Consider the following 19,277-nt stretch of genomic DNA (forward strand, 5'->3'; position numbering starts at 1 on the left):
TTTATTGGTGTTAATCATTATGGGGCTCATATAGGAGTAGATTATAATAGGTGCAGATGACGCTGCGGTTTTGCCCGTTAGCGGTAGTAACACTTAGGTTGTAACAGTACTGAAGAGTGGTCCCATAAATTTTGTTAGGATTTGTTTGGATCAATTGGAAAAAGTGCTCACATTTTCCAATAATCCTAACAGTAGTATAAAAATAAGGTTAATGTTAACTTGTGTCCGGACACAAGTTAAAAAATCCCTTATAAAAAGTTTATATTGCAAAAAATAATTAAAAAATTAATTTTATGTTTTTATTAAAATCAATACACAATTTCCAAAATAACATTTCTTTATTTGGTTCTTAACTTGTGCCCGGGCACACGTTAATAGGGGTATGCATGATTCAAAACCATAACCAAATTGAACCAAATATATGGATCAGTTTGATTTTTAAAACCACTTTGATAAAACCGGTTTATATTTTTAAAATCGGTTTATGTTTGGATCGGTTTGGTTAATAACCGGTTTGTACTAAAAAAAATTAATTTTTGTTTGGATCAATTTTAAAACCAAATTTCCCTCAAATTTAATTTTCATTCCAACAACTTCTTAACTCTATCCAATCGCTCTTGAAGTCCATCACTATTTTTAAATTTCAATCGGAAAAATCAAAATTAAGTAATTACCTATAAGATAGAAAAAAAATCAATTTTAAAAAAAGAGTTTTAAATCGGTATTTTTCAAACCAGTTTTTTATTTTCTTTAAAAAAACAATTTTATAAGAAAAACAATTTTTTTGGTTGCAGAGAAGAGAAGGTTAGAGGGTGAGTTTGTTTCAAATTTTGAGTTTTTGTTGTTTTGTCACTCCATTTATATAGCAAACAAAGCAACCAATTAAAGGAGACAAGAAGAATATTTGTGTTATTAATTTATGTTACCAATTTCTAAACAAACAGATTTAGATAGAAATAGATAAGAATCTCTTGAGTGTTAGTCTAATTAAAGCAAAAGATTTGTTAGTAGCAACAAAAAAGTGATTTGCACATAACAGAAAATTGTTTGCTTACATTCTAAATTATAATTTTTCTGTGTATATAAAAACACTGTATGCATGGTTAATCTAAAATGAAGAATGATCTTCCAATCAAATTGATGATGTTGAGAAAAGGCTTTCCATCCTTGTTTTCATCTCTTCATTCCATCCTTGTTTTCATCTCTTCACTTCTAGTTCCATAAGCAATTAATCAGCTTCTTCTACAATAAGCTTAATGCTGCATAAAATAAAATGAAATTACAAGAATGTTAGCATATTTAAAAGTGAAAACAGTGAAATTGTAAGTCTATTTTACATTTTAAGACATGGACGACCCGATTTCTAAGACCATGTCTCGAACAAAATCTAACTCAAACTCATTATCTCAAAAAAAAATATATTCAAGTTAAGGAGCCTAGTTTAAAGTACAAAAATATGAGACCCGTGTAAGGGAAGATTCAGTAACACATTAAGTCAAAACAAATCACGCAACAACATAAACCCACAAATGCAGAAAATGCACATATAATAAATTGAGTAGAATATGCAAAAACAAACTTTAGAATTCTTTACCGTTAAATCATCTTCGAGTGTAACAGAAGTTGAAGAGGTTGAACAACTAGCACCATCTTCCGTATAAAGTAATTCTACAAAACATATAAAGAGATTTTATTATACCTCAAGTATAATAAATAATAATACATTAGCGAATATACTTAGTTATCATACCTTGCTCAAATCTCTCAAGAATATCAAAATCTTCATTTGTAATCAAAGAGGAAGATGTTCCTTTGAGCCAATCTTGGGTGCATATCAACGCTTCGACTGTTGTAGGTGTTAATGAGCTGCGATATGGATCAAGCACCCTTTCTCCTGTACTGAATGCAGATTCAGAAGCCACTGTGCTTATAGGTATAGCCAGCATGTCTCTTGCAATGTTTGAAAGGATGGGATATCGGCCAGAGTTCACTTTCCACCACTCTAGAACATTTATTTCCATGTTATGCTCTAACTTCTCTCCAAGATAAGTAGTTAACTCATTATCCGCATTGTCACACCCTTCTGAAATATAGAACTCGGCAGTTCCATAAGGATCACTAACACCACCAAAAACTTGCAACCCATCTGAATTACCTTGAGGAGACATAAATCCAACACGATATTCCTCATAAATAGATTTCAAGCTAGACTCTAAATTTGCTTTCAAGGCGTCAGCATCATCCTTATTATAATATCGCCTTACCATCCAATCGACCAATCTAATCTTGCGCCTAGGGTCGAATACTAGAGCAATCAACAACAACATGTTAAGCTTCTCATGATTTCCCCAATATTTATCATATTTCTTCTTCATTTTTTGAGCTACTGAACGTAGATGCTCATCTTCAGACGCACACATATCCACAATGCTCTTTCCAATACCCAGGATCTCAAACATATAAATATTGCTTGTCAAATAAGATGACCCCGATATATGTAAGGTAGCATCATAAAATAACTTCAAGAATGGGATGATTAAGTTAATATGCTTCCAATCTTCTTCTGTCGGAACACCTTTCCCCTTCTTTGTCAACTCATTCACATACTTTTTATCTCGAAAACTTAATTCTTCAAAGGTCCTCTCATGTTTTGATGCGGATACTAACATCAAGTATGTTGAGTTCCAACGAGTCTCAACATCTAGCCAAACTAAACCTTTATAATCCATGCTTTCCTCATCAATACATGCCTTGAATTTAGCAAGCCTCGCAGGAGAAGATCTAACATACCACACAGCATGACGGATTCTACCAATAGAGCCATCAATGTCTTTCAAACCTTCTTTCACAACTAAATTCAATATATGCGCACAACACCGCATATGAAAATGATTTCCACTCATAACTAAACTATTCCTAGACAAAAGCCTTCTCTTGAGACGCTCAACCCCAACATCATTAGATGAAGCATTATCAACTGTCAAACTAAGCACACGGTTTAACCCCCAACTGTTCAAGCACATCTCCATTGTTGCACAAATAGCATCCCCTGTATGACTTGTGACTTGACAAAAAGTTAAAATCTTCTTATGTAAGTGCCAATTATTGTCAATGAAATGGGCTGTCACACACATATAACTCAACTTTTGACAAGAAGAAGTCCACATATCAGTAGTGAGACAAACTCTTCGACAATTCAGAGAGAGAAAATTTTTCAAAATCATTCTTTCACTATCCCATAGTTTCAAGACATCACGCGCTAGTGTTGTGCGTGAACAAATCTGAAATCTTGGTGATGCGAGACTCATAAATTCATGAAAAGACTCATGTTCAACCTTCCGAAAAGGAATCTCCATGTTTATGAACATCTTAACCATTGCTCTTCTAATGGCTTCTTGGTCAAACTTGACAATTAAAGGAGAGCCAACATGTTCTTCAACACTTGTCGTAGAAGATAATGTCCTTTGCCTCTTGTAAACAAGGCATCTCGATACATGAGCATGCATGGAACTAGTTCCATTATTATACTTAATTTTCGTGTCACAGTATTTGCACGAAGCTTTTTGTTCTTCTTCCGACGATACAATGAAATGCTTCCAAACCTCTGAACGATTCCTTCGCTTCTTAGTGTGAGGAGGTGGCATTTCATTAGAGATTGTAGGTGGAGGGGTTGAAACTGTATTCTCGGATGTTGCATAAGTTGTACCAACATTAGTCATCTTGATTCTGTTAAAAATAGGAAAACAAATTATGATAAAAAAACACAATAAAAAATCTGATATGAATATGACATTTCCTTATTCAATTGGTATGTATGATGCATTACTTTTTCACAAGATTCTACAGCTGACTTATTTCTGATATGGGCCCTTTCACTATTTAGAACAATTAGAATAACAACATTTCATAATTTTCATTTAATTGAATCAGAGCCTAATATAAATTTAATTTACACAAACTTCTAATAGATTTGACTGCATAACAAAGTTTCATCCAACATGGCAATGCATTTCCAATTAACAGAACAACAATTAACTAATAACTAGCAATAGGCAAAAACAGAATGTTGCAGCCATAGCATGATTTCAATCCAAGCATATCATTCAGCAGTAACAAACTAACAGTCTGAGCATTTTTCACAAAAATTGACTTTTTCCCAACTAAACATTTCTTTTCAATAACAAAGGTGGCACAACTCATCTTCACCTGATAACTGAGATTAAACTGAAAACATTCTAACTAATAACTGAAATCTAAAATCACTAACTTCTAAACTAATTTCCAACTAACATATAAACTCTAACAAACTATTGAATTTCTAACTGATAAGTGAATTTCAGGATGAACTTCATGTGAGTTTCGCAATAGAATAGGGGTCCAATCATTGTTCATCACTCTTCATCCAGTCACAATTCACGGAAAAAATTACAGCACAAATCAAACACTCCACTCTCAATCTCTCTCAGCAACTCTCAGAGAATCCCCTCAATTTTCAAAACCTCGCCGCATTTCTCACAACCATTCATCACAAAATCAAGATTATATAGCTGACTTATTTCTGATATGAGCCCTTTCACTATTTAGAATCATGCAGTTCACAGCTGTAAAGACAAAAGCTATTAGTTAATTGCTCAATGTGATTGATTTGTATTCTCTCTTGTAGTTAAAAGCTAACAAACTAATGTTCATTTTTCTAACTAAAGCTACTGAGTGTATGTTAGACTAAAACTAAGTAACTAATATATATTTTCTAAGCTAATAATATTAATGTATATTAGACTAAAACTAAGGAACAAATACGTATTTCTAACTAATGCTACTGATGTATCTAACTAAAGCTACTATGTTTATTAAACTAAAGCTAAAGATGTATCTAACTAAAGCTAATGTATCATATATCTTTTAACTAAAGCTACTGTATATATCTTTTACTAAGTAACATGAAGAATCAAATATGACATAATGGACGACATGTGATATCCCTTATGCAATATCATTTCTGCACGTAAACCATAAAAGTTTGATATGTTGCATAACCGACAACGACTAAGAATTTCAACATTCTGCCCAGACATAAATCAAAAGCAAACCCGACGATGTAACCACATTACGTGATATATCCAGCAAATTCTGAGATTTACACCCTCATCCCTCAAAAAATGTGGAATAAGCATAAAGTTTAAGATACTAAAAAAATAGTATCTAATGATAACTAATCTCAATTTTTAACAAGATATTAATGATAATTATGAAGCCAATGGAATATCAAAATCAATATCACCATCAAACTAAATGCAATTGAGCCTAACTTTCTTGGTCAGTGTCTGCTTCAGAAAAACACAAAGCACCAGTTCAAAATACCACCAGAAACAACTTCAAAGCAGACATTATTTGACGACATAAAAGTCTATCATAATTAGTAGGAGCTTATCTAGATGGCAACACTCAAACTGTCCCTTTTTCCTAACAGATTTGATGGTTCATATCAGTATTTATCCATATCATTGCTGAACACGATTGTCTAATCAAATAAACAATGTTTGTAACAAACAAGTCAAAGAACGAAATGGTGGTCAGCTTTGAAACCTTTTTCCTAACAAATTTGATGGTTCATATCAGTATTTATCCATTATTATTCGCGGAAGCTGATCTATATCTCGATTCTTGTTTGACGACAAAATAATTCTTTCGAATTTCAGCGTTGACGTATCTGGCCGGTGTAGTTTAAGGAAATGGAAGTGTATCTTCTACACTAGAAATTGTTTTTAAAAAAGTTGAAGCATTCTCTCACCATATCACATTATCTAAATTAATGTTCTTTTAGTTTTTGCTGGAAGATGCATCGTGCATAAAAGTTACCAGAAATACTCAACATCAATTAAAAGAAGCTTCAGTAATTATAGAACGTACCTGGGCTAGAGTTAAATCAAAAAAGCTAGAAGCATCACTATCTCTTCTCTGTACACATACACAAGACAGACTTCTACCAAGCTATGCTGCTGATCCTGCCACAGCCTCCGCTGTAATGAAACAAAATTGCCTATCAATGACTACTCAAAGAGCTTTTACGCTACAAATTTCATCCTAAGTTAATAAAAAAGCAAGATTTGTTCAGTAAGCACTTATTTCATCCTTAGCACACAGTTTCTTTATACTTCAGTTTCCCATGTAAAAACAGAAGCATCAGCTTATTTGAACCACATTTTCATACCAAAAAGATGAATGCAAGTTTCTATAACTGGTTTTTTTCTAACAGTTTACATAATTTACATTTGATTTCAATTAAATCCACAAAAAAGGATAAAAACAACAACAGAACAACAACAATGACTAAATTGTGTAAAAGCAGCCCAGTACATCATCTCCTTGAATTCAATTTCACAGCAAAGAAAGAAACTGTAAATCACTTTGTTAATTTCCCAAACAATTTATGTGTTCCTAATCACATTAAGCTTAACCTATAAACCTCTCAAACAAAATAAACAAGCCAATTATAGATGAATTTCGTGAACACCAGATCTAGAGGGATAAAAAAGTAAAATAAATTAATAATGGAATTGAAAGGAAAAGTAGATATAAAAAATTCACCTACCAATGCAACTTAAAATAAATTCTGAGTTGCAAGTTGAAGGGTTTGAAAAGAAAGGGTTAGGGTAGGGATTTGGTAGAAGATACACCAGACAATCTTTGTTTCACGATGCAGGTTTTGATGAGTTTAGAATTTGAAGAATGATGAAGAGAAAAAAAAGATGAAAAAAGTTTGGATTTTTGAGAATTAGGGATTCTGAAATTTGAGAATTAGGGATTTGAAATGATTATTGAAAAATGGTAACCGTTTACCTGAACCGGTTTGTAATAATGGTTACCGGTTTTTTTTTAATTTGATAAATGGATCACCAATTTCTAAATATAATTTTGGGTTGGGTTTTAATATTTGGATTAATTTGGATAGGAAATTGGTTCATGGTTATTGGTTATTTTGCACACCCCTACACGTTAACATTACCCAAAAATAAAAAAAAATAATAACAGAGGTTATAACTACATGAGCGGCACTTGTTAAAACCATTCGAACTCATTAAAGAAATTAGCAAAACATTAAGTCTCATTCGGCAACTCTAAAATTGTAACAGACTAGTAAGATTTGGGAGTTTGTTCCTTTTACAACCATTGATTTTCCCTTCTAAATTCAGGTTCAGTAGGCCTATTTCAACTCTTAACATTCACAATGAAGATCTTCAAGCCTTCCCAAGTCACAAACCAATGCCGGTAGCACGTTGTTCGGTCTCCGCTTCTGAAACTCAAGTGGAAGGAATCATTCATACGCTAGAAGTTTTTGTCGTCATAACCTAACACATTCAACATGTTCATGTTAATAACCATGGCAACATTAATAGTCGTGCAAAACAAACTCTAATAACTAAAATCCTTTTGACTACGCCGGACAGTTCGTGACGCGATAATTAAACCAATACGAATGTAACTTGTTAACTAACCACATTTAGTTTCAGTTTGACTATGTAATCCATTAGTTAGCATCAACTAATATTTCATCAACTTATAGCACATCATTTCTTAACCTCATTTCATATGGCCTAAACCAATACATAAACGATTTTCTTTTAATTTCCAACAGGTTTAATCGATTCAATAGCAGTCTTAGTCTGTTTTTGCATCTGATCCGGCATCACCTAGTAGTATAACTTAACAAACAATTGACATAATCGATTAGTTTCAAACACAGTTAACCAAAACCCAGATGATTTTCAATACTCCTCTTTTTCATTTACCATCTAATAAGGTAACAAAACAAAAGGATTTCAACTAAAACAAAGTTTCTCTACAACAGTTAACAATCCAAGTTAATAACTAACAGCTCACTAACTGTAACAATTCAATTCCCAACTAACATTTCATTTTAACTGAATCTAACTAACACTAACAAAAAACCAGCTGGCATAACTAACTCCCAATTTAACTGCTAACTGATTAAACTCTATAAATACTCACTTGCAACCATTTTCTTCAACTTTTCAATCATTCCTACACCGTTCAAGCTTCTGCGGAATTTGGATTCTTCCATCTCCCTCTTCAACCTTCTTCATTCCTTCTTATTCGACCTTCTTCTTCACTCCTCACTCTTCATTGTGCGACCTTTTTCGTCATTTTGCACCAAGGTTTTCCTTCTGCAATAGGTTTCTCCACCTTGCGATCTGAGAACGTGAGAACGGTATTCCGCAATCTGCAGCAAGAGCTCTAAACCCTGCAACACAGCATCGCATAGGCGCAACGAAAATGCAATCAATTACACGAATCGAATAAAGCATGGCAGAAGATTCAAAGAAAATTGGATAAGGATAGAAGGCAAGGCGAATCCGAAGGAGGGGAATTGTACATGTTTGCGATCAAAGTTCAAAGCCGGTACGTTTTCTCATTTCAATTTCAACTCTGTTTACGGGCGTGTACTAGAAATTTAAATTGATAGGGTGATGTTGACGCCACATTCTTCACTTCTTTTCGTCTCAAATGCATTCTCGACACGACATGGAAGTATGATGAGGTTATCACACGACGAAGAGGCTACGAGAGGAAGCTATGGCTCGATGAAGTTCGGAACCTGATTGAAGAACACCAGATGAGGAACGAAACAACAACATATCGGTAAAGAAGAATAAGAAGAAGGGATCGAATTGGAGAAGAAGCGGAGAAATGGTTCAGTACCTGTTCACGAATCGAGTCAGTTCGGTGGTTTATCGCGTCGATTTTGAAGCCGCCACACGCGTAAGCGGATCGACCTCGAGTTGTTCGAACCGCGATTCCTTCATTTTGTCTCGCTTCGAACCCGGTCTCGAAGATGCGACGCTAGGGTGATGAGTCTTGGATTCATCTGCGATTCTCTCCGACGACTCTCAAGAGCGATTCAGTTCCGGTTGATGGCGAGAGTTGACGACGAAGAAGGTGGCGATTCCATAAGCGCGACGCTTCCGAAGCATAGTGTTTGAGCTCAAACCCGCGACTACGACGTTTGTTGACGCGAACGTGAGTTGAGTTACGGCGTTGCGATGACGGTAACGTTGGAGCTCATAGTGAGATATTCTAGCTGCTCTACTGTTTCGGCCGAGGCACTTCCGATGATGGCCCTCCATTCGTGGCTTCTTTGGAGAGTTGCCATTTTGAGGCTTTGCTTTCCTTCTTTTGGCAGTACGGAGCATGAACTAGGGTGGACAGAGACTCAGTTTGGGCCTTAGGCCCAAACGAGTTGCTCTCAGATTCACACGCCCCTCATTGTTATCCGCACCACCCTTTTGCCTGCTATTTTTTTTGTTTTTGTGACTCCGGGCCTAAGGCCCGTTTGGTAAGTTATACCTTTCTGGATTGGGCTTCGCATCCCCAGTCCAGGTTTTCTACACCCTTTGTTTTGATTAATTAATATAAATCAATTAGTTGGATTAGGATTTAATTATGATTAATTAGTTATAATATTAGGATCTAATTCTGATTAGTTTGATTAATTAAATTTAATTAGGATTATTCGGGTTTAATGAGGTTAATCAAATTATTAATTAGCTTAACACCCATTTTTATAATAAATAGAAGTTTAGGTCTCATTTCCTTTTAGGGATCAATTGATTTTAAATCTTAATTAGACCGCATTATAATAATTAGACTAATTAGGTAATTAGGCCTAGTTTAGATTAAGTATTGATCTTTGTTTTTTTTTTCGTATTAATCATTCTTTTGAATATGATCCTTTTGCCTTTAGGGCTTAAAATTCCTGATTTTATACATGTTCCCCTAGTTTAAGGTTTTAATTAGAATTGCCTAATTTCATTTAGTCAATTAATTAAATAGTATTTATTATTATATATAATTCAACTATTATTTTAATCTCATTGATTCGTGTTAACCAAAGGTCACTTTGGTCAACCAAATCCTTTGTAATCGTGCTGTAAATTCCTAGCCTAATTCAAGTGACAAAAAGACCATTGGTCACTCGATGTGGCAAGTTCATTGCGCTCAAGCTATCGTGGATACGCTGAATCTCAGGATCTCGAAACCTCAAGGTTCAAATGCAAAATCAAGACTTCGAGTCAACATCAATCAAGCATAGCTAGCAAAGTGGACTACTTCTCAAGCATAACAAAGGTGTCAACACTTGGTAAACACGATTCAATTGTACAAAACGAGCCTTAAGTAATAGGGAATGACGAGGCAGAGTCTCTCCTATCCCCGTCTAGAGCGACTTTGCGTATGGGGCGTAGGCCCCAAATATTCAAAGCGTTCACCCTTATTCACAGACTTTAGTGCAATACGAATCGATTAAACTACCAAGTCTTCTTCATACAAAATCAACATCAACGCAAGGATCAATAATGAAGATTCTTCATCAACAACTTGTCAGTTAAGAGAAGTACCATGCAAAAAGAGCCTTAAGTAATAAGGAATGACGAGACGGAGTCTCTCCTATCCTCATCTAGGGCGACTTTGCATATGGGGCGTAGCCCCAAATATTCAAAGCATTTGCCCTTATTCATAGACTTTAGTGCAATACGAATCGATTAAACTACCAAGTCTTCTTCATACAAAATCAACATCAACGCAAGGATCAATAATGAAGATTCTTCATCAACAACTTGTCAGTTAAGAGAAGTACCATGCAAAAAGAGCCTTAAGTAATAGGGAATGACGAGACGGAGTCTCTCCTATCCTCATCTAGGGCGACTTTGCATATGGGGCGTAGCCCCAAATATTCAAAGCGTTTTCCCTTATTCATAGACTTTAGTGTGATTCCTATCAATCGACTGCCAAGTCTCTTATTAATTCACTCTTCATTCTAATCATTTCAATTCAATCATCCAATCATATTCTTTTGCCTCTAATCAGTTTATTTTCAGCCGTAGTAGGTTGAACAACGAAATCTCTGATTTTCTTATTGCACTATAAGATTACGTAGGTAGGAGAATCCAGATTCTTCGCGAGCTATCTTATTTGTCAATCTATTCTATTTTAACGATCAATCATTCAATCCTCATTCAGTTCATGCATTTCTTGGGATTATTATCTAAGGGTCACACACCCATTTCTCAATCAATAGCTTCAGGCATTGCCTATCAGTTCAGACTATGGCTTACTTTATTGCTTGCCCTCAAGGTGCAGACCTTAGCGACTTCCTTTAGCCCATGGAGTTAAAACTCTGGCTTTATCCTTCGCCTTAAGGTGCAGACCTTGGTGACTTCTTTTAGACCATGTAGTTCAGACTCTGGCTTTGCTACTTTTCCTTAAGGTACAGACCTTGGCAAACCTCTTTAGCCCATGGAGTTCAGACTCTGGCTTTATTCTTTGCCCATAAGATACAAATCTTGGCATCCTCTCCCTATTGAGTTCATACTCTGGCTATCTTGATTTTGTCTATACAGTTCAGACTTTGAGATACTATCCTGCCTTATAGTTCAAACATTGGCATTCATTTATCCAGCACTTGGAGTTCAGACTCTGGCTATCTCTTTCATTTCATATACAATTCGTACTTCGGAACCATACTCTTCCGCCCTGATGGAGTTTAGACTCTGGCATTCAAAGCAGTTCCTTTGCCTTATAGTTCAGACTATGGCATGCTTAAACACCTTTCCCATGGAGTTCAGACTCTGGCAACCTTTGACATTGACTCCAACTTCAAACCTTAACATTATATCTCCTTTGCGCCTTCGAATTCATACTCTAGGAATCCATTCCTTACATTGTATTTAGTTCAGACTATGGCATTCATCTATCTTGCCTTATAGAGTTCAGACTCTGACTATATCTCATTTGTCCTTGTGGTTGATCACCATCTTTGGTTAGTACCACCTCCTTGCTTGTTAAGCAATCTACCTTGCCTCTGGGAAATCTTATTGAATCTCTCTTCGCTTTTATCCATAGTAGGTTGAACTATGATTGCTCTGATTTTCTCATTGCACAATGAGAATACGTAGGCACGAGGGTTCAAATCCTCCGCGAGCATACTTATTTATTACTCCTGCCTTAGGGAATTTCCCCATTCATTTATGTGATACACTCATATTCTACATCCATTCACTCCATGTGATATATCATTTACCTTTGAGCCAAATACACTACCTCTTTGCGCTCCTTCTTGCATCACCTTGTGAACCAAGAGATGTTTGGGACTGTGCCCAAACACCTATTTCTTCGTCTTTTCGGCTTTACCCTATAGTGGTGGTCTTACTAGCCCACGTACTGGTAATTTCCACCTTACTCTTGGGTTCATCTTTTCACTCTTGTTGAAGTTCAAAACACAATTCTTTGGTTCAGACCTACGGTTATCACAATTCTTTTCATCTCCCGCCTATAGTTCCTTGAACTACGAAGCTCTGAATTCCTCATTGCACTATGAGAATACGTAGGCATGAGGGCCCTAATTCTCACCGAGCACTTTATCTATTTGTCTTCCTTTCCCCTCTTCTTTTGCGAGTAATCTTTAGACTTCACACCTATTCGAGCGAGAATAATCAAAACGGTTCCTATGGAGTACCATGGATGTTTTGGGTGCTAATATCTTCCCCTTGCATAACCGACTTCCTTACCCAGCATATCTCTTTCCCTCGGGTTTTATCGATGTTTTCCCTTTCCTTTTGGAATAAATAAAGTTCGATGGCGACTCTGTTATATGTTCGAGCATGCGATACGTTCGGGTATATTTCCGCTAGCTCCAGTATGCCACTAGCTCCCACAGATGGAAAAGAATTATCATAAATAGTATGGAGATTGGAGAATTATAACTCAACTATGGAAATGACTCATATCTAATGCCTTGAGAAAAAGTTTAAAGGGAAAAATGCACAAGGGCACAAAAATGGTTTGAATGATTGTCGCATTACGCGAAAAACCGGCGGGAAAAGACACAGAGCCGCCACCGTGCGTTATTTATCCCAAAAGGCGGGAAAGGAAACGCTCGAAGTAAACCTGGAAAGGAATGGTCTTACGACCAGAGATTGCAAGGATCGGGAGTCGGTTATGCGAAGGGAAGGTATTAGCACCCCTACGCATCCGTCGTACTCGACGGGATCCACGCTCAGAAAGAATAGAAGAAAGGTTGCTAAATAATTGCTCAAAACTGCACACACACTGGAATAGAACACAGAAGAAAGACGGAAGAAGGTGGACTCGGCAGGATGTCGCATCATGGGCCTACGTAGTTTGTCAGACACAAACATCAGAGTCGACGTAGTTCGGGGGAGACGGGAAACGTGCTCGCTAGGATATCGCATCCTATGCATACGCATCTTCTCTAACCAGAGAAGAATCAGAGCACTCGTAGCTCGGCTAACGCACGCCACACAAACACAGAAAGGAGACGCTAAGACGTCAAACGAAACACACAACTGGAAACAGACTGCCAATGGTTGGGCTTACGTCCGACTCTGAACGAAGAAACGCAAATAGGAAACCGAATGTCAATCGCTGGACTTACATCAGACTCCAAACAAAGAAACGCAAACAGGAAACCGAATGCCAATCGCTGGGCTTACATCAGACTCCAAACAAAGAAACGCAAACAGGAAACCGAATGCCAATCGTTGGACTTACATCAGACTCCAAACAAAGAAACGCAAACAGGAAACCGAATGCCAATCGCTGGGCTTACATCAGACTCCAAACAAAGAAATGCAAACAGGAAACCGAATGCGAATCACTGGACTTACATCAGACTCCAAACACACACGCAAGAAGAAGGAGGGTCTCGATTGCAACTAGGGCAAGAGAAAGGGGAGGTCTCAATCGCAACGAGGGCGAGAGAAAAGGATTAAAGTTAGTTGTTAGTCAAACTCGACAAGACATCGCATCTCGTGCCTACGTATCTCATCTGGACATGAGAATCAGAGTTGCCGTAGTTCGGCTAAACTATTCTATTTGTTTTGTGTTTTTTAAGTGAACAACGTTACTACGCAATCTACCGGATGCTCGACCTTGGGAGACTTACTCACCTGTAGTAGAAGGAGTTAACGTGTCCTTAAGAGGGGATAATGTTTGTTTGTGTTTTAGGAAAGCTCACGTAAGAAAGGAAGTCCTAGACGAAGGAACCGTGCTACCTTAATTGACATGCAAACAAGACTATGCGAAGTCTAGCAACCCTGTGGGGATACAATCACACCACACAAACACATACAGCATGAAGTAAACACACCAACAAGGGGCTCAAACATCAAGGGTGAGGCTTTAGTCGAGGGGTCATATCAACCTCGACAAACAAGCCGGCACTGGAAGGGTATCTGAGGGCTCTTAACCACTGACATTGACCGTCAGGGTGAGCAGATGAAAGGTAATGAGGATTGGTCCTCATAGCTCTTAACCCGGGCCTGGGTGAGCTTCAATCAATGAAAACGTGGGAGTCCAAAATGTGGGACTCTACTCCACTTGACCGACTCTATATACAAAGGATCTTGGGTGTTTATTCAAAATGCATCAGTACATAGTGCGAATAAGATGAAAGACTCAACTAAATAGCAGAGGATGGATTGCACATCCCTTCTATCTGCCAATTCCTCTTCACTTAGGAGGTCTTTGAAGTACATGACACAAAAGTAAACAAACAAGAACATGGCCTCTTAAGGAGGGCTTCAGACAGGTGCCTGCCAAAAATAGCAGGTCTTCCAGACTACATGGAGAACCAGAGTGCTTACCTAGGTGGTATGCCAACCACAAGCAAAGCAAAGCAACTCAAGCAATGAGTTAAAGCGGCTAAAGTACCTGTAAGAAAATCAAAGCAATCAGTACTATGTTCAGACAAACAATCAACAGTCAACAGTGTTACAACTCAATATGCACACAAGTCAAGCTTTATGACTCAAGAATTCAAGTGATTCCACCACACTCCATGAACCTACAAAACAAAGGATTAGTGGACAAAGAATTTTGCATCTCATGAAGTGAGATTTCACCAATCATTAGGATTAGAAGCTTGAACCTGAAATACAAAGCTCAAAAGATGAGTACAAACCACTAGCACCAAGGCTAGGGTCAAAGGCAGGGCAAAAAGTCAAAACAGCAACCAATATTCAACATGTAGTACATTTAATCTATCATGAACATGTCCTAAAAAGGACCAAGTCAAAATCATCAAGCAAAGCCCTCAATCAATCAAACTAGGGCAAAGGCACACAATGGTGGTCACACTTGAGCATCAAGAAGAGAAAATGCACATTAAATCAGAAACACATCCAATACACATGAAACTTTTTATGTGCATACAACATTTCCAACACAATCATCATGCCAAAAATTAGAATCAACAGAGCTCAATTGGCAAGGCAATGAAAATGAATAAGATCAACATCAAATTGTGTGACACACATTGTCACACCTAAAGTACATGTGTCCAAAACAGGGAAGAAAATAGCAAAAAATGCTAAATAAAATCTCACAAGTCAATCAACATGTTATGAATCATCATGCAATGTTTCATGGAAATTGGATCATTTATGAGCATTTCACAATAAGATGAATGAAACATATCACATATGCATACATGTTTAAAGAGTCTAGCACAATTAAAATTCTAGAAAAGATAAAATCATGAAATCACACTACAAAAATACTAGACATCTCAAAGATCATGTAGCAAAAAATCTGGAATTATTTGACTTAATCTTCAATTTTCTATGATTTTTTGAAGTTGGAATAAAAATGAAATAAAATGTGGAATACTTGGAAATGATGTTGAAATGAAATGATGAAAATGCTACATGGGAGAATCGAACCGTGTGCGCCTCAAACGCCTGCGTTTTGGACTAGTCAAAACGCTGCAGTTTCACTAATGTGTTGGCGCCCAGTCACCAGTCAAATGCACACGAGGCGCTGGTCAAAGAACCGTAGCCTATGGATCTACCACGATGCGCTTGCGTGGAAATACATTGGATAAACCCTAACATAACAGTCCAGACTGCGCTTCACTATTCACAGCGGTGGCCTAAGGCGGAAACCACCGTCTTCTTCATGAAGACGGTGGGTGAACAGTGCGGTTCTTCATATTATTTTTTTCTAGAAATGCACAATATATATATGGTTGAACTCGTCTCTTCAAGCACAACACGAATATGACCTTCATTTGTCTTAATTCTCAACCACACGCACGAATCGAAGGAAAGAAAAAATAACAACCAAACTTTAATCTCTCATAACTCACTCAATTCCTATCCGTTTTCCATGAAATTTGCATCAGTGTGATCAGCAAGCAAAACTCTACAACATTATGCACATAAAGAAGAGAATTAGGAGATTCGAAATTCTAACCTCTTGAAGCTCCAACAATGGCAGTGATGGATTCAGGTGGTTAGCAGCATCCAAATCTCTTCTATCAACCTTGTTACCACTTATAAAGCATAAATCAACTCTTGGAATGGCTTGGATCTAGCTCAAACAACAATTTCCATCTTCATGTTCTTGCTTGGAGTATGCATAAATTTTGCTCAAATTCAATGATCCAATGCTTGATCTACACTAAATCAATATCAGAGAACAAGAATATGGAAGAAAATCACTAGCTTATGTGAAGAAAATTTGAATTTGGATTGGGAGAAAATTTTGGAGGGAAAAAAGTTTGAGATCTAGAAATGATGAATAATGAGAATTCTGTTAGGATTAACCTTTTATATGCTTGCCTAATCATGCTGAAAAATTAATTAAGCTTTGGTTAATTGGAGATTAGTGAGAAATAAGGTGTTATGCAAAAATTGGTTTTTCCATCCCATGCATGCAATCCCACGTGAACAGTGCATATGGCCATGCAATTTCACTTAAAACCATCTTATGAACATGTTGGAATGATCAAAAGGCTCATGTGATGCACCAAATTTGAATTCATGATTTTCCCTCCAAAATGAGCATGATTGTGTTGGTGTAAGCCCTAGAGGCCAATACTTTTTGGTACTTGTATCGAATTATTTATTAATAATAAAAGGCATTCTCTTTATTATGGTTGATTAATAAAGTCCCTGGAATAGATAGTCCGTTTAATGTATTAAGTGTGACTTAATCATGAGAACACATTAAACATAAGGACACTATTCCTAAAGTATCCGTAGTCGAGCTTTAGTGTGAAGTGGGATAACATTAAAGCATTAAGACTATTATGTTTGTAGACTGATGATCACATCTCATGGATCATGGATAAAGAGTTATCAAGTCTTAAACATAGGTATGAATATTAGGAGTAATATTTATACCGGATTGACCCGCTATGAGAATAATATATAGAAAGTTATGCAAAGTGTCATAAGTTATTCTCATGGTGATAATAGTGTTATCCACTCTTCGACCTGAAACCACTATGGATCCTAGATGTAGAGTCGAGTGCTTTATTGCTGATCCAACGTTGTCCGTAACTGGATAACCATAAAGACAGTTGATGGATACTCCACGAAGCATGCTGAGGGACATGAGTGACCTAGATGGAATTTGCCCATCCTGTATAACAGGATAAATGTCTATGGGCCCAGTATTGAACTGGACAAGGATGACACGGTCTATGCCTTGTGTTCAATATAGACATAAGGGCAAAAGGGTAATTATACACATAATTATTATCACAGAAGGAATTGTCAGATCACTTGACATTTTCGTGTCTTGGGTAGCAGTGATGTGTTGCTAGATACCGCTCACTGTTTATTATGTTAAATGCGTGATTTAATATAATTGCCAACGTCACGAAAACCTACAGGGTCACACACAAAGGACGGATTGATGAGAGATAGAGTAACTAAGGAATACCGTAAGGTACGGTGCCCTTAAGTGAATTATAGAACATCGTAAGGTACGGTGTACTTGAGTAGAATACGAAATATGGTAAGGTACCATGGGCTTAAGTGATTTTGGGCATATTATAAGATATGGGCCAAAATACACTTAAGTGGGCTTTTAGCTTGAAGCCCACACAAGTGGTTCTATAAATAGAACCCTTGTGCAGAAGCATTCAGCGTGGTTGCGTTATTTTCGTTTTCTCTCACTCTCTCTCTCTCTCACTCAAAGCCTTCATTCGTACCAGCTAGCACTGAGATTGAAGGAACCCGTTCGTGTGGACTGAGTAGAGACGTTGTCATCGTTCAACGTTCGTGATCGCTTCGTGGATCTGCATCAAAGGTTTTAATCGTCACAAGAGATCTGCACCAAAGGTTTCGATCATCACAAGAGGTAAATATTCTATCACTGATCATGACCATTCGTAAGGATCTCTAAAGGAGAAATTTTAATTTCCGCTGCGTTTTGGACCGCAATTCTCCTTCAGATTGAACAAATGGTCATGTGATGAAATTTCATGCAATGCCTTGATTGATTTGGAAAGTTCATGTCATGAGAAGAATTATGCAAAAAGGAGCACTCAATTTGGAGTTCTAGATCAAAAGTTATGTCCTTTTGAAGTTCCATGCACCCTTGGCAATGATTGGATCATATCTCCTCAACCATTCATCAGATGCTCATGATCTTGGACTTTTTGGAAATGGGAGAGAAAGATCTTCAACTTTCATGTTGGACAAAATTTCATTTGAAGCTTCTATGATGTTGGAAAGTTGAGTTGAAGTTGGTCCAAAAACTTGCCATTTTTGGAAACTTGAAATTACATGTCACTTTCCATTTTCGGAAACTTTTGATCTGGCTTCAAAATCTTCAAGGTAGATGTTTGACATGTTGAATAAACCTCTTTTGGATATGAGTGAGGTGTCTCAAACCATTTCTCCACCTCCTAGCCCTCAGTTGAGTTGCAGTTGATTTTTATGGGCCCCAAATGACCTGAAACTGCACTGTGGACTTTTGAGCCTCTAACACTTGGTCAAGTTGCTTCAAAATGAACATTGGTTCATATAAGCTCTCTAGAACAACCATAGGGCTTTTATCTCAAGAAAAACCTTGCTCTTTTGCACTGAGGAATTCTTTGGTGCCAATCTTGACTGATGAGATGCAATGTACTATGCAATGATAATGGATTGTTAATGTGATGTCAATGACCTAAAAAATGAAATGAATGCATGAATGGGGGGGTGCAAATTTGAGGTGCTACAATAATTTAGGAATTTTTTAGTCTTTTGAAATTGGTCTAAGTATGCTTAAGGTAGATTGGCATTTATTAAGAAAAAGGTTTTGAAAATCACTTGACAAAAGTCAAGGTTTATTGAGAAAAATGGTCCAAGTTTAAAACAAGAAGGTTTTGAAAAAGAAGGAAGATTTTGAAAATTAAAGAGCGGAGGAGAAGAAAATACTATCCTAAGGCATACAATAAAATCTAG

The sequence above is a fragment of the Lathyrus oleraceus genome, chromosome 7, assembly GCF_024323335.1.
Source record: "Lathyrus oleraceus cultivar Zhongwan6 chromosome 7, CAAS_Psat_ZW6_1.0, whole genome shotgun sequence".
Classification (NCBI taxonomy): Eukaryota; Viridiplantae; Streptophyta; class Magnoliopsida; order Fabales; family Fabaceae; genus Lathyrus; species Lathyrus oleraceus.